Genomic DNA, 15,570 nt, shown 5'->3' on the forward strand with positions numbered 1-15,570 from the left:
CAATTTAATTATTATTATTATTGATAATCATGTTTATCACAATAGTGCCTAGGGACCAACCAAGATCTGGGACCCATTGTGCCAGGCACAGAACAGACTCAGAGTAGCAAAACAGATACAGGGTGGGGGAAAGGGACAGAACATTAAAAAAAAAAGAGTGAACAATGTGATGGCAGCAAATAGCATGTTAGCTCCAAGAGGTTTATATGTTTTGGTTTATTGGCAGGTGAGATGTGGCGTAGTTATCAGGGATTGTTGAGGGTAGGTTTCCTTTTTTTTTTTGGTGTCCATTTAATTTTTCCCACCCTTTGTTTTAATCAATGTGCTACGGAGATTAATTTGAGCACCATTGCTGCAGTGTAAGGGATTTATAGTCCCCCATACAAAAACAAAAATTGCATGGAAAAAAAGCTCATTCATTTATTTTAAAGTTCTGTGAAACTTAACTGAAGACTTTGTGATTGATTATATACAATGAGCATCAAGTTCAGTATTTCTGAGGGACGTACCCTAATTTAACACTCAGGACACTTACTCTGTCATGGAGGTAATCTGAATGCCATCACTTGAGTTCACTTCACTTGCTTCGAGTTAACATTTACATGTAAAAACAGAAAACCATTTCACACTAATCAAAGAAATTCTTACTGATGTCTGATTCTAATCCATGTTAGCCATATTACCGTACAGATGAGTTTCTTTCAGTGTAGCAAATTATGCCCCAAACTGAATACACTAAATCTGGAGGTAGAACAAGAGCTGTTGATAAAGAAAAATCATCCCATGCTTTTGTGTGTGTGTGTCTGTGCGTGTGCGCACGTGTGTGTGTAATATACAGATGACTAAATGTTAACAAAAATAATTGGGGAAAAGATGATTCGTCCATAACCAAAGTCAGTGGCTTTCATGTCTTCAGTAGTATCAGAACAACTAACAGCTACGGGGAGTGCTTGGATTTTGGTTGTACTGACTTGTTTCAGAGGGTTATTTTTAATTTTAGTTTTGATTATCCCCTCTGATTCATTGTGTGTAAAATTCCATTACTGCAAAAAAGGGCTAGAGCAAAAAAGTATAATATCACCCAATAAACAAGCAATGCCTGTCCTCTTTTTTCCTGATACTTTCAGAACTGAATCTATGTGAGACTATGGGAGCTAGGGCAACGTCCATTTCCTCCTCCTCCCCTTCACTAACACTTCCTTCCCCCATATCATGCATACACAAATCTACATTTATTTGGGATTTATGTTGAAAACAATCTCTAGCTTGTGTTGGTTTCGGGGGAAGACTTCTTGATACTAGGCCCTGGGCTGGATTAAGGTAATCTGGAAACGTAGGTACAACAAGATACAGGGTCTGCAATGGCTGCACCCCACAATTAGAGTAGTAGTGACTGAGCCCCTCTCAGAGAGGTGAAGGTGGCAGAATGGGCCTCCCTTCTCCTTCTCAAGAACAGCAGCAGGGCTTCCTTCCCTTCCAGGTGGTAGCAAGGCTCCCTCTCCTTCCACCTCAAAGAGTCAGGGTTAGCGGGCAAAGGGGCTCCCAGCACTTACCCCAGCATTTGGGACATATCAGAAGGGGTGGGTAGGCTTGGCCTACTGTACTCTTGACAGGGCACCTTGGAACAGGGGAGCTTGGCGGTAACACCCAATTAAGGTGCATGAGGCAGCCCACAACTCTCAGAGCTATGGTTTCAGTTTTGTTCTGCCACTTCAGAACATCTCAACATTTGGAATGCAATCTGATAATACAGTAATGGGCATCTGACAAGAGCCAGTACAAATGAAGCCACAGGGTCTTTTTTTAACTTCTCAGAGCCAACTTCGCTCTCACTGTGGCTCCAATCTAGGGTGAGTGCAATGGTGTTTAAATGTAGATTTAGAAGCCTCCCTAGCTTTAGGCACCCAGGTTTGAAAATTTTTACTACTAGAAATAGTTTTGATACATGATATCTGGTACGCTCAGCCAGCAAAAGGTGTTGCCTGGCCAATCTACCTTCTAGATTCTTTCTAGCCTCCATATAAAATATTTACGTTTTAAACATTTTAAAAATGTTTTTATATTAACCTAATACCTGTTTTATTTCACATAAAAATATTATATGTCAAACTTCCATCTTAAATTCTCATTGGGAATATGATTAAATCATGAAATTTCCATAGGAAAAGCATTGCATGGGAGGAAGATTGTTCAGGGCTCTTGTTCCATAAGATCTTTCTAAACAAGCTGATGATGGCATTTGGCTGACATAGTGATTTCCGTTCATGTTTTTTACATGCTTCCTCATCATATGGCATAAGGGGAAAATAAAGGCCTTATACTCTACTCAGATATCCCTTTCCTTGCTCCCACCAGACTTGACAGTCAAGAAGAAACATGGGTTCTATCTTAAGGTAAATCTTATCTGTGCAGGAGACAAAGCTTTTTGGGGGCCAAGGCCAAGACTACAGGACCAATTCCCACCCAGACTAAGAATTGTCACAAACCTCACCACTTTCCACTCCAAGTGCAAGATGTGCTTCTTCAACCTGTCTTCCCTAATATAAATACAGAACCACATGTGACAGTTGTTAGTAATATCTCTCAGTGCAGGACTGGATGATACTACAGTGAGGAAGGTGGTAGAAGAACATAGGTAGAATAGAAATGAAGATGCTGGGTCTGAAACAAAGCCATGTTGGTTCTCATTTAACCCAGATCATCATATTTAGATTCAATAGAAAAACTGTGCCAGTCTAGAATCTAGCTCTTAAAAAAGCAATTTACTCTACCCAAACATTACATTAGAGAATCATAGAATCACAGAAATGTAGGGCTGGAAAGGACCTTGAGAGGTCATCAAGTCTAGCCCCCTGCAATGAAGTCAGACCAAGTAAACCTAGTTTATCCCTGACAAGTGTTTGTCTAACTTGTTCTTAAAAACCTCCAACAATGGGGATTCTACAATCTCCTTTGGAAGCCTAATCCAGTGCTTAACTATCCTCATAATTAGGAAGTTTTTCCTAAATATTTAACCTACATCTCTGTTGTTGCAGATTAAGCCCTTTACTTCTTCTCCTGCCTTCAGTGGGCATGGAGAACAATTGATCACAGTTCTCTTTATAACAGCCCTTAATGTAGTTGAAGACAGTTCTTAGGTTCCCTCCTCAGTTTTCTTTTCTCAAGACTAAATATGTCCAGGTTTTTTCATCTTTTCCTCATAGGTTGCATTTTTTTAAACTTTTGTATCATTTTTGTTGCTCTCCCCTGGACTCTCTCCAATTTTCTACATCCTTCCAAAAGTCTGGCACCAGAACTGGACAGTACTCCAGCTGAGGCCTCCCCAGTACCAAGTAGAGTGGGACAATTGCCTCCTTTGTCTTACATATAACTCTTCTGTTAAAAAAATCCAGAATGATATTAGCCTTTTTCACAACTGCATCACATTGTTCACTTTGTTTATTCAATTTGTGAACCACTATAACCTGTGATCCTTTTCAGCAGTATTGCGGCCTACCCAGTCATTTACCATTTTGTGGCTGTGCATTTGATTTTTCCTTCTGAAGTGTATCATTTTGCACTTGTCTTTTTAAAATTTCATCTTGTTGATTTCAGACCAGTTCTCCAATTTGTCAAGGTCATTTTGAATTATTATTCTGGCCTCTAATGTGCTTGTAAACCCTCTCAGCTTGGTGTCATCCACAAATTTTAAAAATGTACTCTCCACTCCATCATCCAATTTATTAATTAAAATATTGAACCCAGGACAGATCCCTGTGGGATCCCATTAGATGCGTACTCCCAGTTTGACATTGAACAATTAATAACTACTCTTTGGGTATAGTCCTTCAACCAGTTTTGCACCCACCTTTTAGTCATTCCATCTAGACCACATCTACCTATTGGCTTATGAGAATGTCATGTGGGACTGTGTGAAAAGCCTTACTAAAATGAAGATATAAAACATTTATAGCTTCCCCTGATCCTGGGCCAGTAACCCTGTCAAAGAAGGAAATGAGATTGGTTTAATATGATGTTGTCCTGACACATCCATTTTGGCTATTAATTATAACCCTGTTATCCTCTAGGTGCTTATAAATTGATTAGAGAGACAAAATAATATGAGGTAATATTTTTTATTGGACCAGTTTCTGTTGGTGACAGAGACAAGCTTTTAAACCACTCGGAGCTCTTCTTCAGGCCTAGGAGAGGTACTCTGACAGTCACAGCTAAATGAAAAGTGAAACAGATTGTTTAGCATAAGTAGCTAGTACGTATTCTAAGGGACTATTCAAGATAGAGTGGCCTGTTAACATCTTTGAGATGACATAAGAGAAAAAGAGTGGATTAGTGGTTACAGATTGTTGTAAATAAGCCACAAATCTAGTGTCTCTGTTCCCATGATGGTTAGTGCCTCGCAAAGTGATGAATTTAAGTTCCCAGGGTCGTCTTTTGAAAGTGTTGTTCAGGTTTCCTTTGAGGATGACGACTGATAGGTTAGATATAGCGTGATCGCTTTGTGAAAAGTGTTCACCAACAAGTGATAGGGTGCTTTTGTCTTATCATTTTCCTGTATGAGTTCATTCGAGAGCATAGTGATTGTCTAATTTCACCCACAGAGTTGTTATTTGGGCAGTTAGTGCACTGGATGATATACCACATGTTGTGATAGGAATGTGTTGGTCTGTGGATCTTGAAAGGTGTGTTATAGAGGGTGTTGATCATTGTTGCAATGGAGATATGTCTGTAAGCTTTGCCAGGTGTAACTCATTTTCTGCCTTAGTCTTTCTGATTTTGTCCCTACTCGTTTGCTTGTGTTATTCTTTTGTACTCTTCCTTAGTAAGTTGCCAATATTTCCACGTTTTGTAAGATTACTTCTTCGAGTGCCTGCTCATGTCCATTCCCAACTGAGGCGTATGTGCTTACCACATTCACCGGTGCCAGAAAACTTTTTCCCCTAGTGGTACCCGTACAATCCAGCTCTAGCGCCCCCGGAAGCGGCGCACACATATGCCTGCTTATAGGCGCTGCCGGCTCCTTCTCCCTCTCAGTTCCTTCTTGCCGCCAGTGATGGAACTGGAACATCTCTTGCCTTCGCAATTTCTCTCACTAAACCTAGTAGTTTATTCTCTGTTCTAGTGTACATAGTTTGTTTCTTAATTATAGTTCTTCTTCGAGTACTTGCTCATGTCTGTTCCCAATGTAGGTGTATGTGCGTGCCACATGCACCGGTGCCGGAAAACTTTTTCCCCAGTGGTACCCATATGAGCCGGCTTTAGCACCCCCTGCAGCGGTGCACACATGTGTGCACCTATAGGTGCCGCCGGCTCCTCCTCTCTCTCAGTTCCTTCTTACCGCCAATGACGGTGCTGGAACGTCTCTTGCCTTCTCAAGTTCTCTCACTAAACATAGTGGTTCATTCTCTGTTCTGGTGTACATAGTCTGTTTATTAGTTCTAGTTTATTAGTTCTAGTGTACATAGTCTGTTTATTAGTTCTAGATTAGTTAGTTGTTAGAGTCCCAGGGTCAGGACATGCCCCGTTCCCTGGGATTTAAACCCTGCACTTTGTGTAAAAAGCCTGTGCCACGGAGTGATCCGCATCAAAGTTGTTTAAAGTGTTTGGGTGAAGCGCACGTTAGTGAGAAGTGTAAAATCTGCAAAAGTTTTTGCCCAAGGACTAAGAAAGACATATTCATATCTGGACTATCCTGATGGAGTCGGCCCTCAGACCAGTGTTGGAGCCCGGCAGATCGGACTCGCAGTGTGCCTCCGGTGCCATCTTCCTCCTCTCGGCACCGGTCACCATCTCCAGTACTGAAAAAGAGGTCAAAGAAGACTCGTGTGGAACGCAGTCGCTCCCCTGTGGAGAAAGCCAAAGTGGATCCGGCAAGACCCACATTGGGTCACCACTCCTTCCTGTCTCAGAAGGGTCCCTCACCGCTGCGAATGTTGACCCTGGCACCGGGTCCTCCTCTAACTCCTGGTAGTGGTAGAGGCCCTCACTGCTTAGTGGTGCCATCGATGCCAGAGGACTTCCATGCCATGTAGGACCTCCTGGCACTGCCTGGGCTGCTGACACTGAGGGATGGCAGGCCACTGCACCATGATTCGACACTGGCAGGTAATGTATTGAGGGACAGATCGTTGCGACAGTCCCCGTCTTTGAGACACCATTTGCCGGTGCGTAGGTGCTCCCCGGCATCAAGACCACGCTGTCTGGGTCAGGATAATGCCAGACCAGGCTCCCACCATCGGTCTCTGGAGACCTGGCACAGGGCTGAACACCAAAGGTCGCCCGGTCCACGACATATTTCTCTGGCACCGGCACCCCACTCGCCTAGCCCTTATAGGAAGCTGAAAGATAAGAGCCAGTCCTGTCACGCCCATCATTCGGGCTCTCCCTACTTCTCACCACTGCTGGTGCATCAACAAGCTCTGCACAGCACTGTGAGATACTCAGAGTCAGCACCACCCTGGCCGATGGACAGCGACTCCTCCTCGGACAGTGAGGAAGTTGTTCATACTAGGCAGGCTCTAGCCCCAATGGCGGGCTTCCCTTATTGGTGGGATTTTCCCACAGGGATGCCACAAACCATTTCTGGGAGAGGATCATCGGTGCCACATTCCTCCATTCCCCAGAGTTCGGCACCACACTTGAATTCAGACTCTGACCAGGATGTCTCACGCACGTTGAGCTCGGGGGGAATCAACACACCCAGGGCAGAGGCCCCACCCACATCCCAGGTGCTGGCCTCATCCTCATCATCTCTGGGACCCTTATCTCTGGTGCCAGTAGATGATTTCAAAGCACATCAGGACTTGTTGAAAAGGATTGCCTCCAACTTGGGCCTCAGAATAGAGGAGCTAGATGAGCCGGTCGACGAGCTCTTTGGAATTTTGGCCTCGGCAGCCCCTAGCAGGGTGGCCCTCCCAGTCCATAAGGGGGCAGAGAGAAAATATTATGTACCAGCTACAAGGTTTCAATATCTTTATACCCACCTTGTGCCAGAATCCCTGGTTGTCACAGCCACCAATGAAAGGGACAGACGGGGAAAGTTAGCTCAACCCCTAAACACAAAGACACCAAGAGACTCGACTTATTTGATCAAAAAATTTATTCCACAGCCAATCTCCAGCTATGGTTAGCGAACCAGCAAGCACTGCTGGGTAGATACCATTTCAATACATGGCAGTCACTGGACAAGTTTGTGGATGCATTGTCCCCTTCCTCTAAGCAAGAGTTTGAGGCCATCTTAGAAGAGGAAAGATCGGTGGCAAGGGCATCCCTGCAAACGGTCTCCAATGCAGCAGACACAGCGGCCAGGATGATGGCCTCTGCAATATCGATGAGATGTCGATCCTCGGATCTTCCATCAGAGGTCCAGCAGTCCATACAGGACCTTCCTTTTGACGGCATGGTCCTGTTCACCAAGCAAACAGACTCCAGGGTGCATGGCATGAAAGACTCGAGGGCTACTTTGAGGTCCCTTGGTCTGTATACGCTTTCTTTGTCTAGGAGGCACTTCAGGCCCCAGCAGGAGCAGCATTCTGGGGACTGTCCCCACTGAGGCACTTATAAAAAGAAAAATAAAGACTATAAGAGATGCCACGGCTGATCGTCATCTGCCGGTCCTCGCCCAGGCTCTCACCACCATAAGTGAGGCAGAAAACAGGTCTTTTGAATGTGTGCCCAAGAGCAACCTACCAGTTACACTTACAGAATCACCCCCTCTTCTGTTTTCCTCTCATTTGGCCCGTTTCCTCCCAGACTGGGCTGCCATAACTTTGGGTAGATGGGTGCTCAACACAGTGGCCCCGGGCTACACCCTCCAGTTAGCCTCACTCCCACCTTCTCACCCTCCTTCCCTGTCCCTCTTCAGGGACCCCTCTGATGAGCATCTCTTTGAGCAGGAGGTGCAAGTGCTTCTACAAGTCGGTGCAGTGGAAGAGGCTCCATGAGACTTAGAGGGTCGAGGTTTTTACTCCCATTACTTCTTAATTCCGAAAACAAAGAGGTCTGAGGCCTATCCTGGACTTAAGGTGTCTCAACAAATATCTCAGAAGGCTAAAGTTTTGTATGGTTTCCCTAGCCACCATCATTCCTTCTCTGGATCCGGGCAACTGGTACGCCACTCTCGATTTAAAGGATGCTTATTTTCACATTTCTATCTTCCCTGTCCCCAGGAGATTCCTGAGATTTACCGAGGGAGATCGCCGTTACCAGTTTGTGGTGCTTCCCTTTGACCTCTCGACTGCGCCAAGGGTCTTCACCAAGTACATGTTGGTGGTGGCAGCATACCTCTGCAAAAAAGGAGTACAGGTTCTCTTACCTGGATGATTGGCTCATCAGGGGCAGGTCGAGATTTCAGGTTCAGGCCAGCATCACGGCTAACTAAAACGTTTGCCAGGCACTGGGTCTCCTAATCAACAAGCAAAAATCCATGTTAGTTCCTGTGCAGAGGATAGAATTCATTGGGGCGATGCTGGATTCATTCAAGGCCAGAGCGTTCCTCCCAAGGAGGCGGTTCCTGGCAATGTCAGAGATCGTAACTCGGATTTCAGCCCACCCCATCACGACAACAAGAGTCTGCCTCAGCCTCCTGGGCCACAGGCGGCCTGCACCTATGTGGTTCTGCATGCCAGACTGCACCTCAGACCCCTCCAGATGTGGCTGGCATTGGTGTACTCTCCAGCCAGGCACCATCTGGACGGGATACTTACGGTCCCTCTTGAAATACTTACCTCTCTGGTTTAGTGGACGAGCCTGCACCAAGTGCTCTCGGGAATGCCCTTCAAAGAGCCCCAGCCGTCAGTAGTTCTGATCACCGCTGCCTGGGATGGGGCATTCACCTGTGTTCCCTACAAACCCAAGGCATATGGACCTCACAGAAATGGCTTCTGCACATCAATATCAAGGAGCTCAGGGCAATTCGTCTGGCTTGTACGGTTTTCCTTCTGCATCTATCCCACAAGGTGGTGCAGATCCTCATGGACAATTTGTCCTCGTTGTACTATATCAACAGACAGGGCGGGGCCCAGTCTCCGGCCCTGTGCAAGGAGGCTGTGCATTTCTGGAGCCTTTGCATCGCTCATGGTATTCACCCAATAGCATCTCCCTGGGGTCAACAACTCTGGCGGACCGTCTCAGCAGATCCTTCTTCTCTCACCACAAGTGGTCCCTCCATCCAGAGGTAGTGACCCAAATCTTCCAAAGGTGGGGCAATGCCCAAGTGGACCTCTTCGCCACCAGGACAAACAGGAAGTGCTGCTGCTTCTGTTCCCATCAGGGACTCAGTGCAGGCTCTGTAACTGACGCTTTTCTCCTTTCCTGGTCAAGGAGTCTCTGGTACGCCTTTCCCCCGACTCCTCTAATTCACAAAGTCCTCCTGAAAGTGAAGAGAGACAAAGCTCAGGTTATTCTTGTGGCACCAGCATGGCCCCAACAACATCGGTTCGGGATGCTGATGGAGCTGGTGTGACCCAGGCAATGGTCCCTGCCGCTGCGACAAGACCTCCTGTCCCAGGACTAAGGTCACCTTCTCCACCCAGATCTGGCCTCCCTTCATCTGACAGCATGGATGCTCCATGGCTGAGTCAGGAGGAGCAGGCCTGTTCATCCCAAGTTCAGTGCGTGCTCTTGGAGAGCAGGAAACCATCTACCAGATCAGCTTATAGAGCTAAGTGGAAACACTTCTCCTGTTGGGCTGCTGAGTGTGGCGTTTTCCCGATGAAGGCATTGGTTCCAACTATCTTGGAATACTTGCTCCATTTGAAGCAAGGGGGTCTGGCCTTCTTATCCATCAAGGTCCATGTGGCGGCCATATCTGCTTTCCACCCCTTGGTAGAGGGTAGAACAGTCTTTTCACATGAGATGACAGCTAGGTTCCTTAAAGGATTGGAAAGGCTTTTCCCGCCAGTAAGGGAGCCTTCTCCTCAGTGGGACTTGAACTTGCTCCTCTCCAGACTCACCAGGCCCCCCTTCGAACCCATGGCTTCCTAATCACTTACATACCTGTCCTGGAAGGTGGCCTTCCTTGTGGCTATTACATCTGCCAGGCGAGTTTCAGAGATCAGGGCATTAACATCAGAACCACCTTACATGGTGTTCTATAAGGACAAAGTCCAGCTATGCCCACACCTGGCCTTTTTGTAAGTAGCTTCTCACTTCCACCTTAACCAAGATATTTTCTTACCCGTCTTTGATCCCAAGCCTCACAGCTCCAGTTTGCATTCTCTCGATGTGCGACAGGCCCTGGAGTTTTAGATCAACAGAACTAAAACTTTTCACTGGTCAACGCAGCTCTTCGTGGCAGTTGCAGACTGAATGAAGGGACTACCGGTTTCTTCTCAGTGTTTCTTGAAGTGGATTATGGCCTGTATCCAGACCTGCTATGAGCAAGCTGGGGTCGCACCGCTGGTGGCCCTGATAGCCCACTCAACAAGAGTGCAGGCATCATCTGTGTCCTTCCAGGCAAATGTCCCTATATTGGACATCTGCAGGGCAGCTACCTGGTTGTTGGTGCATACCTTCGCGTCCCACTATGCCTTGACAGCAAGCTCAAGATGCTGGCTTCGATAGAGCAGTGCTTCAAGGGTCACGTCCATGAACTCCTACCCGCCTCCGGAGACACTGCTGGTGAGTCACCTAAGTTGGGAATGGACATGAGTAAGCACTCAAAGAAGAAAGAATGGTTACTTACCTGTAACTGTTGTTCTTCAAGATGTGTTGCTCATGTCCATTCCACACATGCCCTCCTTCCCCTCAGTCGGAATACCAGCAAGAAGGAACTGAGAGGGAGGGGGAGCTGGTGGCACCTATATGCAGGTGCATGTGTGCGCTGCAGGGGACGCTAGAGCTGGCTTGTACAGTACCACTAGAGGAAAAAGTTTTCCACCGCCGGTGCATGTGGCACACGCACACACCTAAATTGTGAATGGACATGAGCAACATATCTTGAAGAGCGACAGTTACAGGTAAGTAACCGTTCTTTTTTGATTTTCAGGTAAGGAGCTCCTGATAGTGCCTCTTAGGCATGAACTGGCCTATTACTATTCTTCTCGTCTTTCCTTTGCATTGTGATAGCTTGCTGTTTCAGCTTTAATATCGTTTCCCTAGGAAACTGCCAGCTCTCCTCAAATCCTTTTTCCCTTATGTTTCCTCCCCTGGGACCTTATCTACTTGCTCTCTAAGTTCGTTAGAGTCTGCTTTTTTTAAATGTATTATCCTTATTCTGCTATTCTCACTCCTTCCCTTCCTTAGAATCATGAATCTATCGTGTCATGATCACTTCCACCCAAATTGCCTTCATCCTTCAGATTCGCAATCAATTCCTCCCTGTTGGACACAGTCAAGTCTAAAATGACTGTCCCCTGGTTATTTCCTATACCATCTGAAACAAAAAGTTGTCCCTTACACATTCCAAGAACTTACTGGATGTTTTGTATTTCACTGTATTACTTTTCCAACTTATGTCTGAGTAGCTAAAGCCCCCATTACCAACGGGTCTTGTGTTTCGGATATTTCTGTTATTTATTCTAGAAATGCCTCATCTACCTCCTCTTCCTTATTTGGTGGCCTACAGTAAACACCTACTAAGATATTATCCCTGTTTTTCCCCTGTTAAGTTCACTTAGAGATTTTCAGATGGTTTGCATCTCACCTCATTGTGGACCTCAGAACAATGGTATATATTCTTGATATGTAATTTTGACATCTCCTCCCTTTTTTCCATGCCTGTCCTTCCTGAAGCTATACACCTCTATGCCAATATTCCAGTAATGAGATTTATCCCATCAAGTCTCTGTGATGCCAATTAAATCATGATTTAGCTTATGTACTAATACTTCCAATTCTTTCAGTTTATTCCCCACATTTATATTTCATTGGTGTGGTTTGGAAGTTAGTATCTGTCAATCTGCATGAACTTTCAGCTAATTGAAAAATTCTCTTTTCATGAATGCAAAAAAGCTTGCAAGTATTGTACATGATTCATTAACACCAGAAAGCTGCAATTGTTAGTGCAGGTCTCCTACTGTTTGGAAGGTAGAAGAATAATGTGGCAGTTAATTATTACAATTACAATGAAACTCATGTTTCATTTTTCATAGAAAAGTGAGTCTCAAACTGTATTTCCATTTGTTTATTGCACTGCTGAGTGAATGTAAGCAATCAGCTCAGCTCTTAACATTTCATTATTTCAAAGCTCCTGTTACTGTAATGCTTTTGTGAAAGCCATTGTGCCAGTATATTTATAATTAATACAGTTTAATTTGAGATCAAAACACAGCTATTTTTTTCTTTCACATAAATTTGAACCATGTGGATTTCCAGCCTGGGTTCACTACTAAAGGCACCTTGATTTAAGAGATTCACAATATTACTTTTGAAAGAAGCTTTGTTTATGGTGTTTCACCCGCAAAGCTTTGTACCAGGCACTCAGATATGTGGCTGACACACCAGTTTCTCTAACTGACTGTATAATTATTTAAGTGACAGAATGAATGGGGCCTGTGGAGGAAGGTTTGGCTTGTGAGCATGAGAGGGAAATATAGGAGGAACTTGATTCAATTTGCAATGTATTCCTTTCAATCATTTTACAATCATTTAACTTTCTAGAACAATAGATAAAAACTCTTCTTATCATTTTGCATTGAAATAAATTCATGCTTCAAATCTCAGTTTTGCAATTGTTCTTTTAGGGAGCATTTGTTAGGACTTCATATTTATTATGAAACGAGGTGTAAAGTTGAAAAAGCAAGAAGTCTTTAACATTTAAGCAAACCCAAGATTTTAAGCATGATCTTATTTCCCAATGCAAAAAGCGGACATGTAATGAACAGCATGCCAGATTTAATATGCAAGGCCTGGTTTTCAGAGGTGCTGCTTTCAGCTGCAGCTGCCAAAGCTCAGCATCTCTGAGGCCATAATCAGGCCATTAATATTGTTCTTTCAAAAACCAATTTTTATATATGTGTCAGATACTTGTCCCCCTATTGAAAATAAGCTTATTGCAAATTAAGAAAGAAAAAACACATTAAATAGAGTTGATCAGAATTTTTTTATATGAAATTTCAGTTTTTTGGTAAAAAATCAAAACATGGATAATTTTGGCTGAAAACTGAAATGATGCCAACAGTGTCTCTCATGAGAGTTGTTTGGGTGTCTTAAGTCCCCATTTTCTTCTGTGGGCTGGCTTTCCTGGCAGGACTGTATCTCCCATGATGTACCATAATCCCCCCTCTTGCAGAGCTCCCACAGTGTACAATGAGAGTCACATGGCTCTGGTGCATCATGGGAGAGCTAGTCTGTGTGGGGAGCCACAGTCCATGGAGGAGAAAGGGGACACGAAGCACCTGACTTGCAGCTCCCAAAAGGTATTATGGAAGCATTTCTTAATAAAAAATTTCAGTTTTTGAGCCAAATGTTTTTGAGCTTTTGTCCAAAAATGAAAAACTTTTTTCATTATTTTTGGTGTTCAGTATTTTTTGTTTGGTTGTTTTTTTTTTTTTAAGTTAAGTAGAAATTGTTTTGTGGAAAGCAGACACATCTTCTACAAAACAGATTGGATAGTTGAAATCCCAATTTTCATTCAAACCGTTTTTTATAGGAATTTTTTGTCCAGTTGTAGTCATAAGCTTTTTAACGCAATTGAGAATCTCTAAAATAGTCAGTAAAATGTAACTGTAAAACATTTTTACAATAGTTTTGAGTTAAGATTAAGCATAAGAAATTTAATTTCAAGCAGGACACATTTTACAGAAAGTTTTGTTTTAAAAAGTGGCTTCCGTACAGTAATTTGTAGCTGTTTTCTGTGTTATTGATATTTTGAAACATTCCCTATGAATATTGGTATTTTTAGATACTCCCTTAGCCTTGTAGGCTTTCCTGTTTTCCTGCCACCCAATGTGAATCAGCTTCCCTGCCCCAGGGTAGGGTGGCATTATCTCTTCAGTTCATAAGCAAAGCTTGCTGAGCTGAAGCTGAGGTATGATTAAAATACCAAACAAAAACAAAAAAAACCCCAGGAATTGGAGAGTATTAATGTATGGTGAAATTGGGTTTAAAACATAACTAACAGTGATTAATAATAGGATAAAAGAAATAACTTTCTCCTTTCAGTATTTGAAGCAACATTTCTGGGGCCTATGTTGACACAATAACTAGAACTGCATGTTAGAGTGTGGCCCTGATTAGTATAATATGAATAATGCTCCCTGACATGGCCAGGGTGCATTAAAGAAGGGGAACACATGGCTGTGTAAGACAAAACATTAATGAATCCGTGTATTGGAAGGGGCACATCTCTCTCAAAGTCACAGAGCATGTTAAAAGGCACATTAGCTCCCCTGAGTTGGTCAATTTTCCCAGACTCCAGGAGATGTACCAATATTTAAGTTAAATGTCAGACTTGGTGGGGAAAACAAATCAGGTTCACCTTTCAAAGTGAAAACAAAAAACCCAGCGTGAGATTTATGAGGCGTTTAAATCATATGGCGGCATTCCTTCCCACCAACCCTCGTTTTTCAAGCTATGAGTAAAAAAAGTGGCCACTGAACTCCCCTCACAAGGACAAAATAGAAGACTGTTAAAGTCAGTTGGGCTGCCCAAGAGACAGAAAAATGATTACATGCACTTAAGCCAAAGTACTTCATGTGCACATAATTTAACATAATTTGTGGTATACTGGTCTCTCTGTGGTTGAAGCTAGGTTCCTAGTAGAAACCCTGACTGATTGATTTAATGTTTGGGGCATATCAGACACTGTTTTGAGTATTTGGGGGTTCAAAAATGAAGTCAGAATACACATCAGTATAAAGTCATGCACTTGCAATCAAGAAATGCCAAAGCAGCAGCAATCAAATGGTTAAGGGTAAAGAACTCATTACAAGCATAATGAATGGATACAGTAGATAAGGTGTACTTTCTAAATGTTACACAATAAATTAGTATGGCACAAATGGCTGGATGGAGTAACTGTTTGTTTGTCAGAATCTGTATATTTAACCCCAAATAGCAAAATATTGGTTGTTTTCCTGTTATTCATTAGTACATATTACCTCAGCAAGAACATCTCACACTTTACCAAAATATTTGCCCCAGATAGGAATGCCAAAGATACAGCACTGGGCTACAATCATGAATCTGGCAGCAATCTGTAAGAAGGTAGTTTATATTTTTTTGTATTTTAGTAGTATTCAGAGATCCCAGTCAAGGATCAGGGCCCTGCTGTGCTAAGCGCTGTACAGACACATAAATAAAGGAGCTCCCAACCTAGAGCGCTCACCGTTTAGGATGTTGACAAAACAAAAGAGGTGGAAGAACCTGATGATTTGGGAGAGGGGGCTGGAGGAAGAGATAACAGTAAAATGAACACATTAAGCAAAACAACCAGTGGGCCCACCTTGCCACCTGCCTAGCTATTGTCAGACTGCAGTGTTTTGTAAGCATCACAGCAGAGGCAATTCAGGAGGGATATGAAGGAGGACATGATGATGGCTTTTCAGCTTTTGGTGGAGAGTTCTTGTCAGATGAAGGGTGCCAGGGAAGACCAAGGGTAAAGTTAGGGAGAAGTGAACAAAATGGTGATAG

The 15,570-nt window shown here is 43.7% G+C and overlaps 1 protein-coding gene across 3 annotated transcripts in view; it reads left to right on the top strand.

Annotated features, from left to right (window-relative positions):
* LOC137166958 (disks large homolog 2-like) overlaps nucleotides 1-15,570 on the top strand; it is a 623,160-nt gene that overhangs the window by 293,874 nt on the left and 313,716 nt on the right. The window lies entirely within an intron of this gene.

This window comes from Emydura macquarii, unplaced genomic scaffold (assembly GCF_026122565.2).
Source record: "Emydura macquarii macquarii isolate MOO-44397 ecotype Brisbane River unplaced genomic scaffold, CSIRO-AGI_Emac_v2 contig_318, whole genome shotgun sequence".
In the NCBI taxonomy this organism is placed as follows: domain Eukaryota; kingdom Metazoa; phylum Chordata; order Testudines; family Chelidae; genus Emydura; species Emydura macquarii.